The following is a 22,074-nucleotide window of genomic DNA, read 5'->3' as shown; positions in this document are numbered from 1 at the left end:
GTCTAAACTGCAGAAATTAAACTGAGAAGCAAGTGAATAGACATTCACTTTTGATTCAGGATATGCAGCCACATGCCTACAGTAGCTCAGGCCAGAAGCCAGGGAGCACACCCAGCTTGCCAGCCACTGCCAAAGGGAAAGGACTGAAGCTCCAAGGCTTTTCCCCTCTCCCTGCTTGGGGGTGGGGGTGTCATGGCTAGGCCCCAGCCCAGGGCTAACACACTGGAGAGTGGAGGTTTAAATCCCCTCCCTGGCCCACACAGGACCCCAGCCTAGGTCTGCCTGGGCATAGGGGCAGTGCCTGCCAGGCTTCTGCCCCCTCCCCCCACAGGGGAGAGCAGTTCCTGCCAGGCTGAGGAGGGGGTGGGTGGGGAAAAAAGTAGTGGCATTGAATTCAAAGCTTGAACAAGAATAGTCCTTTCTCTAAAGCAAGCATGTATTGAACACAGCAATTTGCAACCTCAGACACACAACAAAGAACACCCAAAATCTTTGCCTAAGCTCAGATACAACCCAGTAAAACACAGTGAAAGTGCACACAACTTAGTCTAACTTAAAATGGAACATAATAAACCAGAAAGACATGGGAAAGCCTTGCACAAGTTTTATGTAATCCTGAGGGCAGAGTGTCTCCTTACAGCCAGGTATTCAGCAAGTCCTTGTTGGGGAATCAGCAGGTGATCTTAGGTGTTTGAGTGAAGATCCTACAGGCCTCATCTTTACTTGGGTATTTATAGGCACTTATACCCCCTTACAGGCAGTATATACACCTTTCTTCGCCTTGGTATGCTTGTCACCTATAGCACCTTTTTCAAGACATTCATCCATTCAGTGTCTTTTGTCTCTGCTTAGGTATTCCAGTCTCCTACCTCTTACAGGTTCTGCTTTATAATGCACATGCAGTTCTCTGCTTTCTTTGGTCACACCAGCCCAAACAGGACCATCTCCTGTTTCCTTAGCTCTGCCTCCAGCACATACATGTGATGACTGTGCCAGGTCTTTGCCAACACCTCTGCCCTCTCAGTCTGGTTCTGCAGGGCTTGGCCTTGTGCTCACAGATGACAAGGGATCAATCTGTCAAGCCCTGATTCCCTAGCCTCTTCCCCCTCCCCTGTGGCCTGGAGGAGCTGAGGGAAATTATGCTTCTCCCTCTGCCCTTATCAACTGCTTGCCTCTGTCTGTTTCAGAGGTAGTAGGAGGTGGAGTCTAGTGGTTTCCTGCCAGCCCCCTGCCAAGCAGGCCCTGGCTGTGGTCCCATATGGATGGGAGAGGGGCAGGGATGGATTAAACACATGGGCCCAAGGGGCCCAGGCCCAATGGCCCCTGCCAATCAGGGCCCCTCTGGGGCACCAGGTGCAGCATAGCCCAGGCTGGTATCCTGGCTGCAAGTGCCTGAATTGGGCAGCTTGCACCTCATCCCCTCTGGCTGGGCCAGGGCCAGAGGGTAGGGGAAGCTGCAGGGCTCCATTGCAGGTGTGGGGCAGAGGTGGCTTGACGGGACCATCTGCTGCCAGTATGCATGATGGGTAGCCCCATTCCTGCTCCTGTTTCCTGCTATCTGCAGGTAGCTGCTGGCACCACTGCTGCTGGGATAGGATGGGACAGCCCCGCTCTGCTCAGCCCAGCAAAGGGGCAGACAGAGGGATGGGCAGGCAGCCAGGGGAAGAGCTTGTGTCCCCCACCAAGCTGGACCTGGCCCATCCCATGGTGTTGGGGGACCACAGCTATGACTGCACACTACCTGCCCAGCAGAGGGGCTGGGACCACCTTCACCTCAGCAGCACTCATACCCCCCGGCTCACTCTGGACGTGCTGAAGAGGCTCGGTAGACTCAGCTGCAGCCCCCTGGCAAACACAGAGGTAACCGGCCCTTGCCTGGTGGAGGCTTCCAATTTTCTGTTTGCCCAGGGCCTCAATAAATCTTAATTTGCCCCTGGAGAGTGGGTTTAAATCCCCATCCCTCTGCTCCACCTGAGCCTTTCTGGCCATGCTTCCACCCCCTCTGCTCCAGTGAGGAAAAAATCTAGCAGAAGCTGAATCCTCCCTTCCTCCCAGGAAGAACCGGCTGCATCTGGAGCTGGGTTTCCCACACTGACCCCCTTGTCAGCCAGCCCTCACTGCTCTGGCTAGGGATCAGAGGAGTGAGGCCAACCCTGCTGTCTAAAACAGACAGGACAGCCCAGCCAAGGGCTGCAAAGCATCCTGGAATGCTGGGGAACTATGATTTAACTTGAACCAGGAGGGGGTCTGGGACAGAAGTTCCATAAACTGGCTTGACTTAATCAGTTCAGTCTCGTACTACATTCAACCAGGTTTACCTTAAACCAGTTTCAGCCATTTTTAAACTGGTTTATGTGCACTGAACTTCTGTTCTGTTACGGTTTAAACCAGTTTCTGATCACTTAAACTGGTTTACATGTAACTTCTGTCCCTAGTCCCTGTGCCCCAACCAGCTGGGACAGCATCTACACATGCACTGCTATACACAAAAAACTCTGCAGCAGGTTAGGACTTGTAAATATATTGTATTTAGAAATATATTGTATTGTATTGTAAGAAATATATTTTATATATTGTATTGTAAGCTGTGGAGTGCATTAGTTTCATGTGCCATAATAGGGGTGCACTTGTAGATTCTGAGATGTTTCTTTACTGCTCAGTTTAGTCAACTGCACAGTAAACATTTCATGTACTGTGTACTAGGGGTGTGTGAAGCTTCAGTCCCTGATTCGATTCAGCCTGATTCGGTGGCCAAATCTCCAAATCCAAATGGAATCAGGAGACCCTTTAATCTCTCTGAATCAAATTCAGAACCCTCCGAATTGATTCGGAAAGCTTTGGGTATTTGGACATAGACACAGCTTTACATATTTTTTCTTCATACCTCAAGGTACCAGGCAGCTCACGAATGCTGTGATGGTGGGGCACATGGAGTGTCCCACAGGAGTGCAGGGGGCTCCCCAGCGCACTCGGCAGCAGACCCGGAAGTGGACCAGAAGCACTTCCGATCCACTTCTAGGTCCACTGGGGAGGGCTCTGGCCCCTCCCCCCTGTGCCCTCCCGGCTCAGCAGCTGATGTCTCCTGGGTCTGGGGGGGCACCCGGGGTCCCCCTGTGGCCTATCACCGAGCCAGGGGCTGCAGGGAGGGGGAGGGCGGGCCCTGCACACTTCCCAGTTGAGCTGGAAGTGGACCGGAAGTATTTCCAGTCCACTTCTGGGTTCACTGCCAAGCACATTGGGAGCACCCTTGTGCTCCTGTGGGACGCTATATGCGCCCCAACATTGCAGCATTTACAAGTTGCACCTGGTACCTTGAGGTATGTAGAAAAAACAATTCAAGCTGCATCTATCGCTGAATAGCTGATTCTCTGAATCAACATTCAATCTTCAGATTCAGATTTGGCCTAATTGAATCAGGGACAGTGATCCAAATCAACAAATTGAAGCACTGTCCCCAATTTGGGCCGAATCTAAATCGAATATAGCCTGTTGCACAAACTCCAACTGTTTACCAAATGGCCTATGGCTCTCACTAAAGCCAGTTTGAGTTAGGCAGACATTTGTTCCAAAGACTGCCATGCTGGCATTGTGGAGTAATCCAAAACAAACAAAACAAATCCAAACACCCTGCTATATATGAGACATCATCACATCCATCTGTGAAAAGAGTTGTTGTAAGCAGCCCTCCAAAAGGCACTTTAACCTTACCTCTGTTCAAAACAGTCTTCATTTTAAAAGGGAGTTCTATTTCTTTCATCATGTTTTTTTTAAATATGGCTGTATGAAAAGAAATATGCTGATGTAATTCAATTGTATATAATTTTACAAACTGGTAACCCCAATACTATACATCACTTCCGTTAAAAGCAGTCTCACAGCAGTGAATGGACAGTGTCACAGAAGTATACTGACAAGTCAGTTTTAGATTTTTCTCATTTCTCAGGTGGAAGTTACTATCTATTTATGCCCTTTCATAGCTAATCAATGCAAATTAATGTGATCTTATGTCATTTATAAAGTATCTCTGTTCTATAGAAGTGGTTGAGGAACAGGGCAGCAGCGCTCTAAAACCTAATGAAAAACATTACAATTCAAAACATTTTCTTTTTTTGACAACTAATGTATAGAATAGAAAATAGGTGTAGGAGGCCTGAAAAAAACCTGTATCCAAACAAGCTGATTGCAACACAATTAAGAGAAAACACAAAGGAAAAATGGAGCTGCTGCCAGGTCTTCACAGGTAAAATAGGACAGGGGGCACATAATGCATCTTAGGGAAAATCAGAAACCATGCAGGTTCTTAGTATACGGGACAGGTCTGGCAAAAATTCACAAGAAGTTTTGAAACCTATTCCTTTTGTCAGTTTGTCCTTAGGAGGAAGGGACATACATATGGGTAATTATTAGGGATCCTGGTTTTCTCTGATTAAAAATTGCAAATTCTCTGATTAAAACCCCAAAATCCGTGATAAAAATTAAAGGCCCGCCCCGCAGCCCTCCCCAGTGTTGCTGGTGCCCCGAACTCCCACACACAGTCTCAACAGCCCTCCTGATGCCCCTCACAACAGCCCCCCAGACCCACAGGCATGCAGACAGAGACACTGACACCCACCCCAGCAGGTGTGGGGGGAAGGGTTGGAGCAAAGGGAAGGTGCTGGGGGGGTAGATCAAGAAGTGGGAGGAGTGTGCCCCTGTGCCCACTCCCAGGAGCAGGGCCAGGGGGTGACGGCAGGGGTGCCACTCTGTGGGCCACACACATGCCAGCCAGCCTGACAGGAGGTTCACACATGGAGGCCACCACCTCAACTCTGCCACTGCGCCCTGTACTACCATCCCATGGCCACTTGCATGGCTTTTGTAGGCAAGGGGCACAGGGCATGGCAGCAGCAACTACCATGTACAAGCCTCATATATGCTGCCTGGCTTGGGGGGTAAAACGGGGGGGCTTACCCCACAACCGGCTGCATGGCTCTGCAGTGTTGCGGGGTGGTGGCAGCTGCATGCAGGCTGGGGGGCCTTTGCTGGCAAGCACTGCCACTGCAGAGCCATGCCCTTTGCCCCTGGATCCTAGAGGTAAGTGGGGCTTGGGGGCTGTGGGGCAGGGCTGGGGAAGATGGTTGTGGGCTGAGGGAGTGGGGGGTGCTGCTGGCCCCAGGTGGCACGTGGCAGCTGGTAGCAGGGCCAGTGGGTGTGGGCAGGGGTGTCCCTCTGCAGGGGGGCTTTGCGGACAAGCAATGCGGGGCACAGTGTGGTGGTGCCTGCCCTGTGCAGGCCGCACACATGCCGCATGCCAGCTTCCCTCTCCCCCTCCCTTGAGCAGGCGGCCAGGCGCCATGTATGCAGCCCACACATGGCGGGCACCACCACACTGCGCCCCACATCGCTTGCCCACAAAGCCCCCCTCTGTGGAGGGGCACCTGTGCCCTTACCCTCAGCTCTGTTCCCAGCTGGGATGTGTCGCCTGGGGCTGGCAGCACCCCCCCACTTCCTCAGCCCCCAACCATGTTCCCCAGCCCTGCCCCACTTATCTCTTTGCTCCATGGGCGAAGGACAAGTCTGAGCCTGAGCCCAGCCTTGGCTGCTTCAGAGGCTCAGGCCGCGCCCTCCCCCCTCTCCCTCCCCCTCTGGCCAGGGCTGGGGGTTTCCTGCCCTTTTTGCAGTTGGCTCTTGCAGGCTGGAGCTGTGCCAGCCTGCAAGAGCTCTTTGCAAAAGCGGAGAATCTGCAGATTCTGCTAAAAAGAGAAATCCATGTTTTCTCCCATAAAAACAGGGAATCCATGGTTTTCTCTGTTTTTCTATGGGAAACAGAAAACCAGATCCCTGGTAATTATATATACCTCTGCAAACCATCTTATTTCCTTGTGCCCCAGAGTGAATCACTCAAAGGGAGGACATGCAACACTGCTGTTCTCGCCACACTTTTGTGTTTTCTGCTCCATTGGAGTCAGAGGTCCCAAGGGAACCCTCACAGTGTAGACTGGTGAGGGGATGAGTTGAATCATTTCTAGCGATCTTCCCCTGCCAGTTTTAGGGCTGTACTGGTCGCCCCAAAGAGTGGTTGATTAAACCAGTTTGCTATTGCATAATCTACCCCAACATAATTGTTGGGGGCAGTTTTTTAATCAGAGGCCTTTGTGCAGATCCTAGGCTGGACTCTTTTCTGTTGTCTCCTCCATTTAATGTAATTTGTGTTCACTAGCATGTTCAAACTGGGTGACCACCACTTTCAACTGAATGCTTTTAAAATGTTTCATATTTTTTCCCAGTTACCCCCATTTTTATTACCAGCAATAAGAAGCTGTGTTTTACTATTTAATGTCATCAAAGCAAAGGACAACAATGTTAAATGTGGCAGGAAAGCAGGCGCTTACAGCTGACTCAGCTCTGTCTCTTGAAAAAGCTGTCTTCCTTGTGATTAGGAAACTTGCTCTTGCACTCTTCAAAGTAAGCATTGGGGTGATACAAAGCCCATTTAAGTTAATGAAAGGACTGGTATTGTTCTCAGGTAGAATTTGCATCTGCTCCATTTAGCAGAAAATTAAAATATAAGCTTAGCATATTTTTGGAGCTACTTGTAAGAGTTTGCAGAGATACTTTGACTTTTGTGCTTAAATTTTCATGGCATATTTACTTATTTTTTGATCATTTTTCAGTCTTCTTTTAAGAAGGCTTCTAGGGTCACATGTAGAAGGAAGCATAACATAAAGGGTAGGAGGAAAAGGTGGCTGAGGAGTTACTCAGTTAAGAGGTCCTTTAAACATGCAGCCTTTGAAGTTATTATGGCATTAAAAACATCTCAGTAGAGCACAGTGCCACATCGGACACAGTATGGAATTCACCCATTATGGCTAGTAGGCTTTGAGTGTCAGCTCTCCAATGTCAGCCACAACTGAGTCTGTTTTATAAATATGCACACATGCATATTCAGGTAGAAGTTATTGGTAAATGTGAATGTATAGGGAAGTGTATGAAATAGAAATCAACCTGTATCTTTATGGAAAGCAGAAGGAGAAATGCTGTACTTTCAGCACTTTGTTATTTATTCTGCTATACTCTGATTTGAGGCAAAGTCAGCAGATTCAGCTTAAGAGTGTGAATATGTGTTCTCAAGGGAGGAAAAAAAATAAGGTCAAATCTTTTCCCTAGGGAAACTGAAACTAATTAACTGAGTATTTGCCCAGGAAAAAAAACTGTGACATACCAGAGAGAACTTAAAGGAGAGAGAAGGAAGGAAGATCCCATGACTGATAAATCCTTTTCTATTCCATATGCCATTCCAGTTACTTCACTGGGTCAGATACTTAAACATTTATAACCTTTTGCTGCCTCTGAGCATTTGGTTTTTCAGCAAATCTCTCATCTAAGCAGTGTGGAGGTTGTAATATACAATCTGTCTTCTTCAACAGAATGATAGGTTTATCAAGCTGAAAAAAAATCAACATTATATTCCAGACACAGAAATCAAAGACTGTCTGTCTGCTTGGGCAATTCTTCTTAGGCCTCAACACCTTTATGACAGGGTTGGTATTCCTAATCACCGTCCCCGATTTGGGCTGAATCCCAATCGAATAGGGCCTGTTTTGCAAACCCCTAGTGAGTAATATGTGGGTTTTAAGTAAATAAGAATTCCCTTCTCAATGGCTGTGTCTACACAAGACAATGACTGTGCAGTAGCTCTCTACTCCTGTGCAGTAGTGTCACATGGCATCACCTAAAGCCACTCAATGATGCTACTGCCTAGTGATTTAGTACTTGTGTATGCAAGTACTAAATGACCGGGCAGTCAGTGTCTTGTGTAGACACAGCCAATGTAATCTACCATTTAGTTCCTATGTGTTTTGTCTCTTCTCCATAATAATTCAGTATAAATTAATTTAGATACCATAATGAGAGGCATATGGTAATTCATAAGGGACACCATTCTCTCCTGACCCCTAAAAATGCTTTCTGGGTTCAGAAAGACATTGCCTACTTGCTAAATTTTACTACTACTATATTTTTGACTAATTTTCTTTGGTTCCCCAGCTGTCATATTCAATGGGATTTAATTTTTATAGTGACTTGCTTATCTTTGAAGTCATTGTTATCCCTTCATGCAATCCTTTGTGTGTCAGAGCTTAGGCAAGCCACTCTTCAACATGTTCAGCTTTCACAGCTCTCAGAGCCAGCCTAGATATTTCTAGCTCACCAGTGTATCCAAGATCATGTTATTTCTGCTTTGGGGATCAAATGTGCCATTCAGCAGGGTAGCTTAGCTGGGGAGGGTAAAATTAAAATCGTTTTGGACACTTCAGATAACTAACAAAATGTTTTAGCATCTGAAGTAAATCAAGCTCATTTTTTACTAGGTGGAATGAATGCCACAGCATTATTACAGATCATTCTGATTTTGCGCATCCTGAGCTATTTTTATCCTGCGTGGAATTAGTGTTTCTAATAAAGGGGTTTAGTTTAATTCAGTGGGAATATTTCAGCAGCATAAGGTCCTGTTGTTGCTTATAGCCTCATAGATTCACTCTCTCTAGCTCTAAGAGATAAAATGGAATTTCCTGTTCAACATATTACTTTTCGTGTATTGTCTAGGAGTAGATCTAGATGTTGAAAGTGCTAGGATTTTATCATTCTAGCTTGGAAACAAATAATTTGATACTTGCTAATCAGACCATAACAACTGCCCGGCTGGTCACCTTCACAAAAACATCTGTAAGCCAAAGAGGTTTCTGTTTTCTTTGTACCTTCCCAGGGGCTAAACTAAAATACAGCATAACAGCTCAGGGAAATGTAGCACTCTTGAATCTAAATACTATGATACAAGAATCACTATAACTTCTACAAAATCTTAAATGAACTCCTGTAAAAGTTACATTGCTATCCACATGGAACAATGAGGTAAATATGTGAATGACCCCTGCCTCCAGTTTACCAAGAGCTCCAAGGGATTTTTCATTTACCTTTACTTTTAAAGACAGAATTTTTTCATATTTAAGTAAAGAGAAGAATTCTGCTTGAGGTGTCAAGGGAAAGAATAATCTGTGGTCAAGGTAGTAGACAGGCATGTAAAAACATGGGTTCAGTGTGTAGCCCTCCTCACATGTCCCTTGACTGTTGTCATTTAGCAGTCCTGAGTAAGAGGTATACTGCCTGTGCACAAACCCTGGGCAACTAAGTATCATGCATCCAGTCTAACAGTAACCCATTTGGCAGCCCAGGCACACATTCCCACATCTCAGCAGCTCTCTGGGACTGGCCAACCTGCAGGAATTGATACAAAGTTGCACTTTTTAGCCACTGGAGGCCACTGTGATGCACAATAAGCAGGCAACCACTATTTCTCCCCCTCAGAGCAGTGGCTTAAGGTCCAGGCAGCTGGGAAAGTAGCTTAGGGTGCCATATACCACACCAGACTTCTTCCTACAAAGTGAACAGTCTGTAGACAGCCCAGCATCAATTGCCCCTAAGAGCTTTCTGACCAGCAGCATCTGCACATTCCACTCATTTGAAAATGTTTTCCCTTCCAAAAGTCTTAGTACCTACTCCTCATAAGAACTTCTTGCCCACCTCTGCCCCCTCCCAACAGCTCCCGCATCTATTTCACCCCAAACACTCACCGTCCAAAAGTTCTCCCACTACATTTTGTTAATCACCTCTCCCATCCGCATGTGTTATGTTTTATGCATCTTCATGATCTTGCCTCACCATAATTCAGCACTGTGTTGACCATAATCTAAGTGTATGATTATATATGCAAACTATTTGTAAATATGCAAACCAAACTGATTTAATAATTTGTATAGAAAGTCATTTGTGGAGCAAAGTAAGACTTGACAGCTATGCAGACTGTCAAAGATCAAAGTCTTTGATTTCGGATGCTGATGGCAAACAGGTCAAAGACTAACACAGTAAACTCTGTAATTATAGTCTATTGCTCTGTATTAACAGTGCTGCATATACACACCTCTGTCTATGCCTCATTTCAAATCACTTAAGTTCCCATACGAGAGAGAAGCTAACCTCGGATTATATACAACTCAGTGCTATAATGTCAAAAAAGATATCGTACCCATGGTAACGAGATACCAAATTGGCTAACTTTAATGAAATTGTAAAATTAAATAATGTACTATACTTGTCCTCCTATGACCAAACAGACTCAGTACCACCCAAACAAAAAAAAATAACCCCGCTTTTCTGAAACCTGAGCGAACAAAGAAAGCACGATTACCAGCCTGTTAATTATTCATGCCTGGTGTGTAGTAATTAGCCACCTTGCCGAGTATAACTTTGAAAGAACTTCCGCCCAAAACGGAGAACTGCGTACACACTCAGAAAGTACAGTTTGTGAATAAGCTACTCACAAACAATATCTCCCCACCCCCGGTTTTTTCCCAGGCGTACCCGTTTTCTTTTCTTTTTTGCCGGCTCGTATATCTTTCTTATCAAGAGCTCTCGGTAGTCCACAGACCGTAACAACTTGTATGAATTGCTCAGAACCTGTAACAAGCAAGCCTCTTACCCACCCTGTAAATACTGAGTAACATGATATCTACATGCTGTAACTAAACAAATCAACTCTTCTGCCTACGCTGCAACCATCAGTAACATAAGTAAAATAAACTTTCTATATAACCAATATGCTTTAAGTCACCTGACTCCTACTCACCGTTAACACCCACCTGTCCGATCACCAATCCCTTTCACGCCAAGCCGGTCGTGCCGACCAAAGCTCGCAGGTCAAGGGTACACCGGTCTTTGGGGCACAACATGGCATCATGAACAGGATCTCGGGGAGATAAAATAGAGTCAGAGTTAATACGCCACTGCCCATGACGTACAGGGGACCGTGACTGTGCGAACTCAAACGATTTGTGGGCGCACATCGCTTACCACCAAGCGGATAGTCTCGCTAACCCGTTGATTACCGGGTATGTGTCTCTCACCGGAGACAAAGAGAGCAAGGAGTACGCCATTCAACTGGCGCCAAGTTCCTTCAGATGCATTATGAGCCGAAATGGAGTCACCTCTCGGCCCAGAGACGAGGTCGGGAGCTTGTCTCTGGCGCAAGTGAAACCTTGCGACATGGTGAACCTGACACCTGCCCAAGAGTTCACTTGCTACATCCAACATACATGGGAAGGGGGAGAAGACACCCCGCCCAACAAGTTTAACTGCCCAAACTTGTCACCCTATTCACGCGCACACAAACTGCTGACGCAACTTTGCAAAACTTTGGAATCAGAGGGTCGCACGGTAACAAAGTAGACTGGTCCCAGATAGAATAAAGGAAAAATAATTAATGTTTTGTTCCACACTATGTCAACTTTGCTGCGCGAGGTCGCGAATTTCAACTCACAGCTGAGTACAGCTAGCAAGACTGCTGAGGATCTGGCGGTAAAGTGCAGCGCTCCACCAGTGCCCCAAGATGACATCGAACAAAAACAGAAGTTACAACAAAAAGATGCCAGTACACAAACAGGGAAGCCAATGCCTGCAATTGGCACTGAACAGAGAAAGGAGCCATCGCCCGCAAATGGCACTGACGACAACAAGACACGCCCTGAAATTAGTGCCGAGCCAAAGGGGAGGCTATACCCAAGCCTGGAGGGACTGATGGCGAACAACGAGATGTCACCAAACAAGGCCACACCCACCTCGTGGCCGGGCTATCCTCCCGTCACCGCCCCCCTGATGAAGGGCAATCTGACGTCACCAGACCTGATCACGCCTACCCCCTGGCTGGACTATCCTCCTGCTCTGCCTGTCCTCACAACCGCTCCACCTCCACCGTACCCAGAGGAGCCTGGTAGCATGCTGTTAGTAAAAAGCGGAAATAAAGTTAACGAGAAAGAACTTATAACTTCAGCTCTCCCTATCAGCGTACACAAATATACTACAACAGGGCCGGGACCACCCCAGGCTTCCCTAACAATTCGCCCCAGAACTCAGGCAGAAATGAGCGAGCTCCGCAAAGAAACAGGAATTCAACCCGAAGAAACCCCCATCATCTGGATGGGCCATCTCGTAATAGAGGCAGCAAACAAAACCGTCGACTTAAATGAAGCTATACACCTCGTTCAAAATACAGCCTGGAGTAGAGGGATAATTACGGACCCACTATCCGTGACAGCAAATCAACAATGGCCAATATCGTTGCCAGCCTTAGTGGTGGAAGCCATTATGAGAAAAACGCATATCTGATATGATAGAAGCTCCAAACAACCCAATGCCGTCCACTTAATCCATACTGTAATTAGAGCGTCATATCCCCAGTGGAACCCAGTTTTAGGCCCTTTGGGCTTAACAGCACACCAGCAAGCTCAAGCGTGGCCCCACCGTTACCTAGACAACCCAGGCCTTGTCCCCTGCCTCCACCAAGCTGTCAAAACAGCATCTAAAATATATGAAAGCCCACAAAAACTAACTATAAAATTAATTCTCAATCTGTCCATTAACACCCCAGTGATGAACATTTAGGGACTAGTATCTCAACTACAATCAACAGTGACCAGCAGCTCTACCCAAAGCCACGTTACGGCCTACCCAATTCAAGCACCACCTAAAAAGACCAGTCGTCGGGGCCCACCCAGAACAACACCACCTCAAAGATCGGCGGAAAAAAGAGCCATATTTAGATTTTTATTAAACCACACGAAACTCAACAAAACTCAACTATGAACACTAGGGGACGAAGGACAAAAACTCCTCGCAGAACAACTGGACTTCAAATACAATGAGCAGCCAAAAAATGAGTAGTCACCGTCGGCAGGTCCGATGGCGCAATCCAGGAAGCTGCTACAAATGATCCTTGCCCTTACGCTGAGCTCACCCACATCGATCCAACGAATCCCCTCGAACAAGTATGTGTCTCATTCCTACTCGACACGGGAGCACAGGTCAGCGTGATTACTGCAGATGTACCTCATCAGATGACGAAGAAAGTCATCATGATACAGAGCCTGAATGCCATAAAGCCCACACCTGTAATTAGATTTTTAATAAAAGATCATCGAAAGATGTTAACAGGTGTTCTAGGGGGCATCAATCTCCTAGGCGTCCCCGCAATCCGCGCATTAAAACTCAAAAAACAAGTATTACAAGCTCTTCCACTTATGGTGTCGTCAGACAACCACCATCGTCCGCCCTTACGAAATGCAACTACTTCGCGATATCGACCTATCCCGACTAAGACACTGTTACGAGCCTCTCTTCAAACCTTGTTATCCCGGCTGAAACAGAAAGATCACATCACACCCGTCTCCGAGAGCATCTATCTATCCGCTGGATGGGACATAGCCAAGCCTGACCACCCTGATGAACCCCGACTCGTTATCGACTATCGCATGGCGAATAAACATTGTACACCTCTTATTCAACCAAATGTGTCAGATCTTCCCCAACAACTGTGCAACATAACTGAGTATCAAAATCAACCATGGGTAGGAGTAACCATTGACATGAAGAATATGTTTTTCTCCATCCCCATCGACGATCACTTGAAAATACTCAATATGTGCGTCGACAGAAAAATATACAGATGGAATGTCTGTCCACAAGGCTACTATAATTCTCCTGCCCTTGCCACCGAAGCTATGAATAAATGTCTAAGTGAATTCAAGCAAAATCAACAGTTCCCTAGCGACGTCCTTCTGTGCAGTTATGTAGATAACATAGCTATTCTCGGCCGGGATAGCTCGACTATCACATCTTTAACACAACGACTGATTCAACACCTTACGGATGCAGACTGGACGATAAACCAACAAAAGTCATACCTCAATCCCTCAGATGACATCACCTTTCTCAAAACTAAGTTTAAAGGCCCATGGAGACAAAGCCACAAACCGCTGAGCAAACTGATTTTGCCACTTCTCAGCTGCCACAACAGCGATCCATCGCGAAAAGACCTCCAACAAATGATGGGATGTATCAATTGGGTCCGACATTATGTCCAACCCAAGAGACTCGCAATACTCGCCAAGCTTCAGAAGCACCTCCACCAATTCGGGTATTGTTTTCCTTCAGACCCACAGACTTCCAAAGACGACCAAGCCATCCAGGATCTAATTACACAATGCAAAAACACTAAACTTCACGCGGTCAACCTAAACAACAACTTAACTGTTACAGTTGACTACATGGATATGCATATTTAGGCGACAGTACATGACCAAGACCATCTTGTTTTAGCCGCCCATCGCACTCTACAAGTTACCCAACACCAGTACGGGACTGTTGAAAAAGTTCTACTCGCATCACAGTTAACAAAGCCAGTGTCAAGAGGCCATGGGACCATCCTAGGCCCTGGAATAACGCTGTTAACACAAATCGACAGTGACCGTGTTAACCCAGAATTTAATAGAGAACCTAAAACTTGAGCCGCTTTAGTCCTGGATCACCAGTATCATTGGTCTGCCTCGTGAGAACATCGTGACACACCAGCACCGTGTAAAGTTCAAGATCGCCCAATCTTATATGATACCACAGCACCAGCCTGGATGGCCTCCGACGGAACTACCCAACACGGAGGTCTGTGCGGATTCTCCTGCCATGCGTGTCAAGAACATGACATGTTACGAGGCTATTCATCGGCCCAGCTCAATGAACTTATTGCGTTCGACATAGTTATCGAGCATTGCCATGAACGGCATAATGACTGTCAACCAATTCCAATTATCGCTGTAGACTCTCAATTCGTTTATAAGATTGTCACAGGAAATGGCGACCCAGAACACTGTGTCCAAACTTAGGAAAGAATCTTTGATATACTCACAGCCCTCGATCCACCACCACTCATTAAACATAACAAATTACACCGGGCTGACACAGACCCAGTTTATGCCGAAATTGACCAACTCCTCCAAGCAGGGGAACAGCCCCAAGTATCTGTCGGTCAAGTAGCCGAATCTTCAGAGAAAGATCCTTTCCTTCATTGACTACATGAACACTGGGGGCATCCCGGGGTAAGTACTTCCCACAAACGCTAGTACAAAGATACAACCCAACCTCTATCAGAAGGAACTCACAAAGATTGGACTCACATAGTCCAAGCCTGTAAACAATGTGCCAAAGAAAAGAAACACCCGACTGCAGTAGAGCGAGAAACCTTCGCCAAAGAACACTTTGAACCTGGAAAAGTGTGGCAAGTTAACTTGCTAGGTCCCTTGCCCGGAACAAAATGACACCCAAAAGGACTCGTTGCCGTCGATCTTGGTACACAACAAGTACAAGTTATACCACTACAAAAAAACACCAGCCCATCAGTCGCTACTGCATTAAAACTACTGATCACCCACTGGCAAGCCCCAGAGATCATCCACTCAGACGGAGGACCACCTTTTACATCCAAACTCATCAGCGACTTTGCGGCAACCTACAACATCCAGTGGCATTATCATATCCCGTACCATCCACAGTCTAACAGTGTAGTTGAACGTACCATTAACCTTATGAAAGAGAAAATTCAACTGCTAAACAAAAGTTCCTACACTGGATGGGACACAGTCCTTCCCAACGTCCTCATCAGTCTAAACACTGATAAATCCTTATTGGAACATCGAACGCCTACCCCGCCCAAGCCGTGGACACCTAAATTTTTCTCAGGCAAATTAGTTTGTCACAACTCCGAACCCGGAACTTAAACACCCAACAACGACCAAAGACCAAGTTGTACGCCCTGGACAGTATCCGAACACGTATTGAGTCATCAAAGATGTCGATGGCTCCACAGAACCCCTGCATCTCTTAGCGCACCACAATTAGTTATCTAGGCGCGCCGAGCAAAAAGTTACATAAGTTACATATTATTTCTAGATACTACTATTTCTTGTTTTTTTTTACAGATAAACACCATAGGGTTCTTTATAACCCTCGTCCTATACTGTGTCGTCACTTCGCTTCGTGCACAATTCGACAGAACACATTCCTGTCACTACTGATTATTTCTACCACTGAATGCCACTACCTTCAAGAGAATAGAAACACAACAATAAACTACTGACTCTACTTCCCAAGACTCACAGCAACGATGGACACTGACATCATTACCCATCTTGGACGACCACCTTCTAGTCTTAACGTATCTCACTATCTTAAGTATTTTTATTATTATATTAGTAATATTATGTATTTTTTCTTGTCCCTTTCGTGTAATCAAAAAGCAAATAACCACACTTTCTGCTTTTATATACACTTGCTTACCAATTATTTATGAACTTGACAAGAAAGAAGATGAAACCTAAAGCTTCCAACTGCAGTCAAAGATCAAAGTCTTTGATTTCGGATGCCGATGGCAAACAGGTCAAAGACTAACACAGCAAACTCTGTAATTATAGTCTATCCCTCTGTATTAACAGTGCTGCATATACACACCCCTATCTATGCCTCATTTCAAATCACTTAAGCTCCCATACGAGAGAGAAGCTAACCTCGGATTATATACAACTCAGCGCTATATAATGTCAAAAAAGATATCGTACCCATGGTAACGAGATACCAAATTGGCTAACTTTAATGAAATTGTAAAATTAAATAATGTACTATACTTGCCCTCCTATGACCAAACAGACTCAGTACCACCCAAACAAAAAAAAATAACCCCCCTTTTCTGAAACCTGAGCGAACAAAGAAAGCACGATTACCAGCCTGTTAATTATTCATGCCTGGTGTGTAGTAATTAGCCACCTTGCCGAGTATAACTTTGAAAGAACTTCCGCCCAAAGCGGAGAACTGCGTACACACTCAGAAAGTACAGTTTGTGAATAAGCTATTCACAAACAATATCTCCCCACCCCCGGTTTTTTCCCAGGCGTACCCGTTTTCTTTTCTTTTTTGCCGGCTCGTATATCTTTCTTATCAAGAGCTCTCGGTAGTCCACAGACCGTAACAACTTGTATGAATTGCTCAGAACCTGTAACAAGCAAGCCTCTTACCCACCCTGTAAATACTGAGTAACATGATATCTACATGCTGTAACTAAACAAATCAACTCTTCTGCCTACGCTGCAACCATCAGTAACATAAGTAAAATAAACTTTCTATATAACCAATACGCTTAAAGTCACCTGACTCCTACTCGCCATTAACACCCACCTTTCCAATCACCAATCCCTTTCGCACCAAGCTGGTCGTGCCGACCAAAACTCGCAAGTCAAGAGTACACCGGTCTTCGGGGCGCGACACAGACCAGGGAAGGAGCTGTGACTTGTGAGCCTACTTACTTCCTCCCTTTCCCCCCATTTCATATAGGAAATGGACCTTTCTGGACACCCCTCATCCACTGATTTAACTTATATAAGTCAAATATATAAGATCTTACAAAGTGCCTTCCAGCCCTAATGTCTATGAAATCTATGACACTCTGTCATTCAACACTCGGCACCTAGTCTTTCCCAACCAGTGGGGTGAACTCTGTGGTATGTAGCTTATACACATAAAGTCCTGATCTGACCATTAATATCTCCACCTCATTTCCCCTGTGTGTAAAATGGGAACAATACTTCCCTACCACACAGGGATGTTGTGAAGATAAAGTCATAAATATCTGGGAGATGCTCAGATACTCTGCTGATCTAAATTCCTAGATATGTGATGAAAAGACTGTTTAACCTGTTGTAGTTTGTGGTCACAGGACGTTATGTCATTTCATTGATTCACTTTTATGGACAATGTCTACATGGTAAACTTACTATCCCTGGTGACAATAGCTTAAAAGATGCTGAAGTTCTTGGGCCAGTCGTTTCCCAAACCAGGAGCAACGTAGCTGTCATTGTGTGGTGCATGAGGCACTGCTGAAGGACTGTGGCAGGTAACTCACCCATACAGTTGCACAGGCACACTTATACCATGTCTAGTTTAGGAGGAAACCTTCTTGAGGCAGTATATCAAATTCAGTGGTGCCATTGTTGGGGAAGAGTAGGTTTACTTTATAGACATGACCAAAGGCACCTTCAATCAGCAGACAGGCAAATTACCCATCCAGTATAAAGGAGAATAAAATATTACTGACTTTGGACAAAATTTTCATAAGAGCAGCCCTCCTTTTGCATATTTCACACAAATAGAACAGATGCTATGGTAACTTGCTTTTCTTTCAGTGGGTCCTTATGAATTGAAGAAATGTATTTGAAAGGGACTTTGTGTATCAGTTTGAAATGCTAATTCTAATAACCACGAAGACACTCTGAGGATGATTTCATTAGGGTTACTTCTGAGAGTATAAGCAGTCCATTCACTACTAATGTGAATAATATCTGCAGGCTCAGAACATTCTTGTTCAAATAGGAAATAGGCCATGCCTTACCAACAGTTTTACCAAAAAATCTAGTCTAACGTTAGGGTGACTGCTGTTTCACATTTAACATCTCTGAGTTGATTTCTGCAGAAAGTAGTCAGTTTCCTTCTATATAATTTTTTTCTGTAACAGACATAGGCTCAATCCTGTATTTACTGAAATCATTAGCAACACTTTTACTGATTTCAGTGAGTGCAGGATTGGGCTCAATGCACTGTCTCAAGGTATCCTCAGACTATCAAATATCAGTTAAATCTTCAATCAAAAAAGTATCGTGGTGTTGTGAGATTGAGCTATAATGAGTTCTTACGTGCAAGTTTGGCTTTAGAGAGCTCTCTTAACTTTAACTGATGCACACCCATTAGCATTTAGATTTTACCTAGGATTAAGAGCACACAATTGTCAATGTTCCATTTAAATATTGCTCACAGGGAACAAACTCATTGAACTAAAATTGAATCTTAACAGTTTCCTATAATTATTTTAAAGTTGCAACTTGCATTTTCATTTCACTTTGCGATGTAATATATCATGAAAATGAGAGGCATTAAAGACCATTCGTTAATCAAAGCTCATTTTCTTGTACAGTTCTATTTCTCCAGGACACCATTATATAATTTTATGGAAGAAACTGCAAAGCTAGCCGCTAACATATTCCATGCATTAATCCTGGTGAAAAAGATAGCATCTGATACCTACTTTGTCTAATTTCTTCTTCTGACTTCTAGTTCATACTGCTGGTGTTTCTGAAGCTCATCAGTATTAGACATCTAGGTAAGTGACTTGATCTTCAAAAGGGCTGAACAGTGAACAGCTGTTATTAACTTCAACTTCAGCAACTTCCATAGACCAGACCACTACCACATGTAGCCCAGACTTAGGATGAGGCTCATTTATGACTTCATTGCTCCTAAATTCCCAAATTGCTTCAGTAGTTAGAAATGTCTGTTGCTATTTTCTTGTTAAGAAGTTGTCCAGTTTCCTGTTGGATGTCAACCAACCCATTGAAATCCACATATTCATCTCCAAGTTTAATTCTTGCATGACAGGAGAAAGCCACGAAGAAGCTTCAAACAATACAGAATGCAGCATCACAAGACAAAGATAAAAGTTATCCTAATGCCCTGTGCACAGCACTGAGTCCTGATCCACCTGAAATTCATTTTAAACTCTGGGGGGGAAACACTGTTACATTACAGTGGGTTTACATTGATCTAACTCCTGAGAAGCTCCAATGCTCTTCATTTCTTATATTGCCTATATATTTTTTTAATTAGTTCAGTAAAAGGGGCTTCATGCAGCAGAAGGAGAATTAAACCTTAGCTTTCTCTTCCCGTTTCCCCTCTTGACTGTTAGCTTGTAATCCTCAGCGTCTGGTCTGTTTTGTTGGGCTACCCTTCCCCTTATCCCTTACTATTTTGTTCTGTAACATCAAAGTATCTATTCTAAATTTTTAACAACTAGTTTGTACAGCACAATATTTGTCCTGGGGATATTATTCAAAAGGAAATGTTCCCTGTTTGGGCTTTCCTTTGGATATATGCATGAATGTTTTAATAAAACATGTTATTTTGTCAGGTCTGGAAGCCTGTATAGCTTCACAACCTTAAAATGAACAGTCAGTCATGCCAAGATATGGAAGTTTTATCCCTTAAACATAAAAATGGTATGATTTTGAAATGTCATGTTTTGAATACGAGTGGAATTGCTGCTGTTACTTAAGTATGTTTCTAGCTGCAAGAAAGCCCATCTTTGATGTATAATTGTTGAAACAGAGTCATTTTGCATTCAGACTAAGGAGCAATAAAATATCCTCTTGTTAGGTGACAAAGAGTGGAACAGCTTGGAAAGAGAACGGAGTAGAAACAGCCATGTGGGATAAGAGTGTTTCCTAAGACTGATTGCAAAATGCAGAGCTGTGCCATTGGTTTAATTTGTGTCTTCTTATATTTGGATATATGAATGGGTATGTGAAGGAATGAAGAAGTAGGAAGAAAGCCAGGGAAACAGCCAGTCTGCCAGTCCAAGAGGAAGCCAAGAGAGCTACATTTGGGCCTAGGACTGGCTGGAAGCAGGTTTGCATTTCTGAACAAGAAAACTGCCTCCTGTTTGTTCCTCGTGTATTTGGGGAAATTGGATTTGGAAGTATCCTTTGCAAGTATACAGGATTTTTACCAAAATAAAATACTTGACTGTGTGTGTGACTGCCAAAAACAAAAACAAAAACAAAACCTGGCAATTCCCTGTTGGCCAAGAATTAGCATTGTGAATAACCAGCCAAAGCAGCCTCTCTTGTTTAAGGATTCATAGAAAACCAAGTGAAAACAATTCTAAACATAGCAAAAATGTTTATTCTATAAGCCATATAGGCAGCAGCTTTTGATACGGATGCATTTATTATTGCATCCTATGTATTATTTGTAATTTTACCAAATAATCTGAATAAATTAGGGTATCCTGCAAAACACCACAGAAGAAACATGATTACCAGGACGGGTGGTGAAAGTATTCCACATAATGAATTTATAGGTGAGAGAAAAAAGGAGTTAATAAGAGACACGTTACAATCCCTTGACCTAGGAATGCAAGAAATGTGTGGAAATTTACACAGTTTCGCTTATGTTTTAGTCTCCGCTACATGCACCAAAGTGATTCACTTTCAGTTTTCTTGACAATTTGAAAATCTAGATCTCAAGATCTGATGAAATAATTGATTTAAAGTGGAGCAACAGTGAGTATACACATTACACGTTGTGTACAATAGCACCCTTCCACATTAAGGGTGCATCCCAACAAGTGCACACATGCAGGGATGTGCTTTTCTCACAGGACAGATAGCAGTGGCACATATTTGTGTTGCTTCTATTTGACCCGAGGCATGCCTCTGCATACACGCTCCAGCACGTGGCAAATTAACCTGGGTGGGTAGGGCAGGGTGGGGCCAGCAACTGTGCTGGCCCCCACCACATTACCTGGGGTCCTCAGGCCTCCCAGGGTAGCAGCAGCACCGAGCCAGCTGCTCAGAGCCTGGCCAGCAGCCAGAGTGTGGCTTTAGTCAGCAGGGGTGCCACGCTGCGTTTTTTAGCAGCGGCTTTTTTTTTTTGACACAAGGATCTCCCAGTGTCAAAAAAAACCCGCTATGCTGCAAATTAGTGGTGTGGTGAATGGGTGCATATGCACCACATGCAGTTTGTACGTGTGTGCTCATTGGGACATACCCTAAAGAGGCAGAAGACCAAAGCAGCAGCAGGAAAAAAACAGCTACCCAAGGAGCAGGAGAGACTGTAGATAGAGTTTACTTTACAATAAATATTTTGCTTATTAATTGTCCTTAGATCTTGTCAAACATTTGGAAGATTTTTGGAAAAATATTTTTCGGATATTTTTGTTTAAAAAAAATATAGAAATTAAAAAAACAATAAACCTCTACTTTTTTTCTTAATGATTCTGCCTCTGGACTTTTTCACTGTAAAAGAAACTTAGGTGTTGAAAACCAGAGGTTGGTGGCCTTGACTCTATATTGCCCAGGAATAGAGCTACCAGAGAGGGGAGCCCAAGAATGTCATAAAGAGATAGACCATCTTGGATGTTATGAGCTATTTCCCTCCTGCAGATTTTTCTACAAGAAAAGGACCGTTAGCCTGTTACCTGCAGTCATATCAAATTAACTACAGGGATTTGGGAGCGGGGCTTAGGGGTCTGGGAGCTCAGGTAGTGTTTTCGTCGATCCTCCCAGTCTCGGGCTATGGGCTGAGGAGGGAGAGGAGGATCCACGTAGTGAACCAAAG

The 22,074-nt window shown here is 44.6% G+C and overlaps 1 long non-coding RNA gene across 1 annotated transcript in view; it reads left to right on the top strand.

Moving 5' to 3' along the window:
* The window catches only part of LOC109315592, a 34,068-nt gene extending 14,202 nt beyond the window's left edge, over positions 1–19,866 (top strand). Inside the window, exon 2 of the long non-coding RNA XR_002102546.1 lies at positions 19,254–19,866. This is a non-coding gene — a long non-coding RNA (uncharacterized LOC109315592). The remainder of the gene's footprint in view (positions 1–19,253) is intronic.
* Positions 19,867–22,074: the final 2,208 nt, after the last annotated feature.

This window comes from Crocodylus porosus, unplaced genomic scaffold (assembly GCF_001723895.1).
Source record: "Crocodylus porosus isolate Cpor-Errol unplaced genomic scaffold, CroPor_comp1, whole genome shotgun sequence".
NCBI classification, from domain to species: Eukaryota; Metazoa; Chordata; order Crocodylia; family Crocodylidae; genus Crocodylus; species Crocodylus porosus.
The sequence above is the reverse complement of the archived record's forward strand: the minus strand, read 5'-3'. Positions and strand labels throughout refer to the sequence as shown.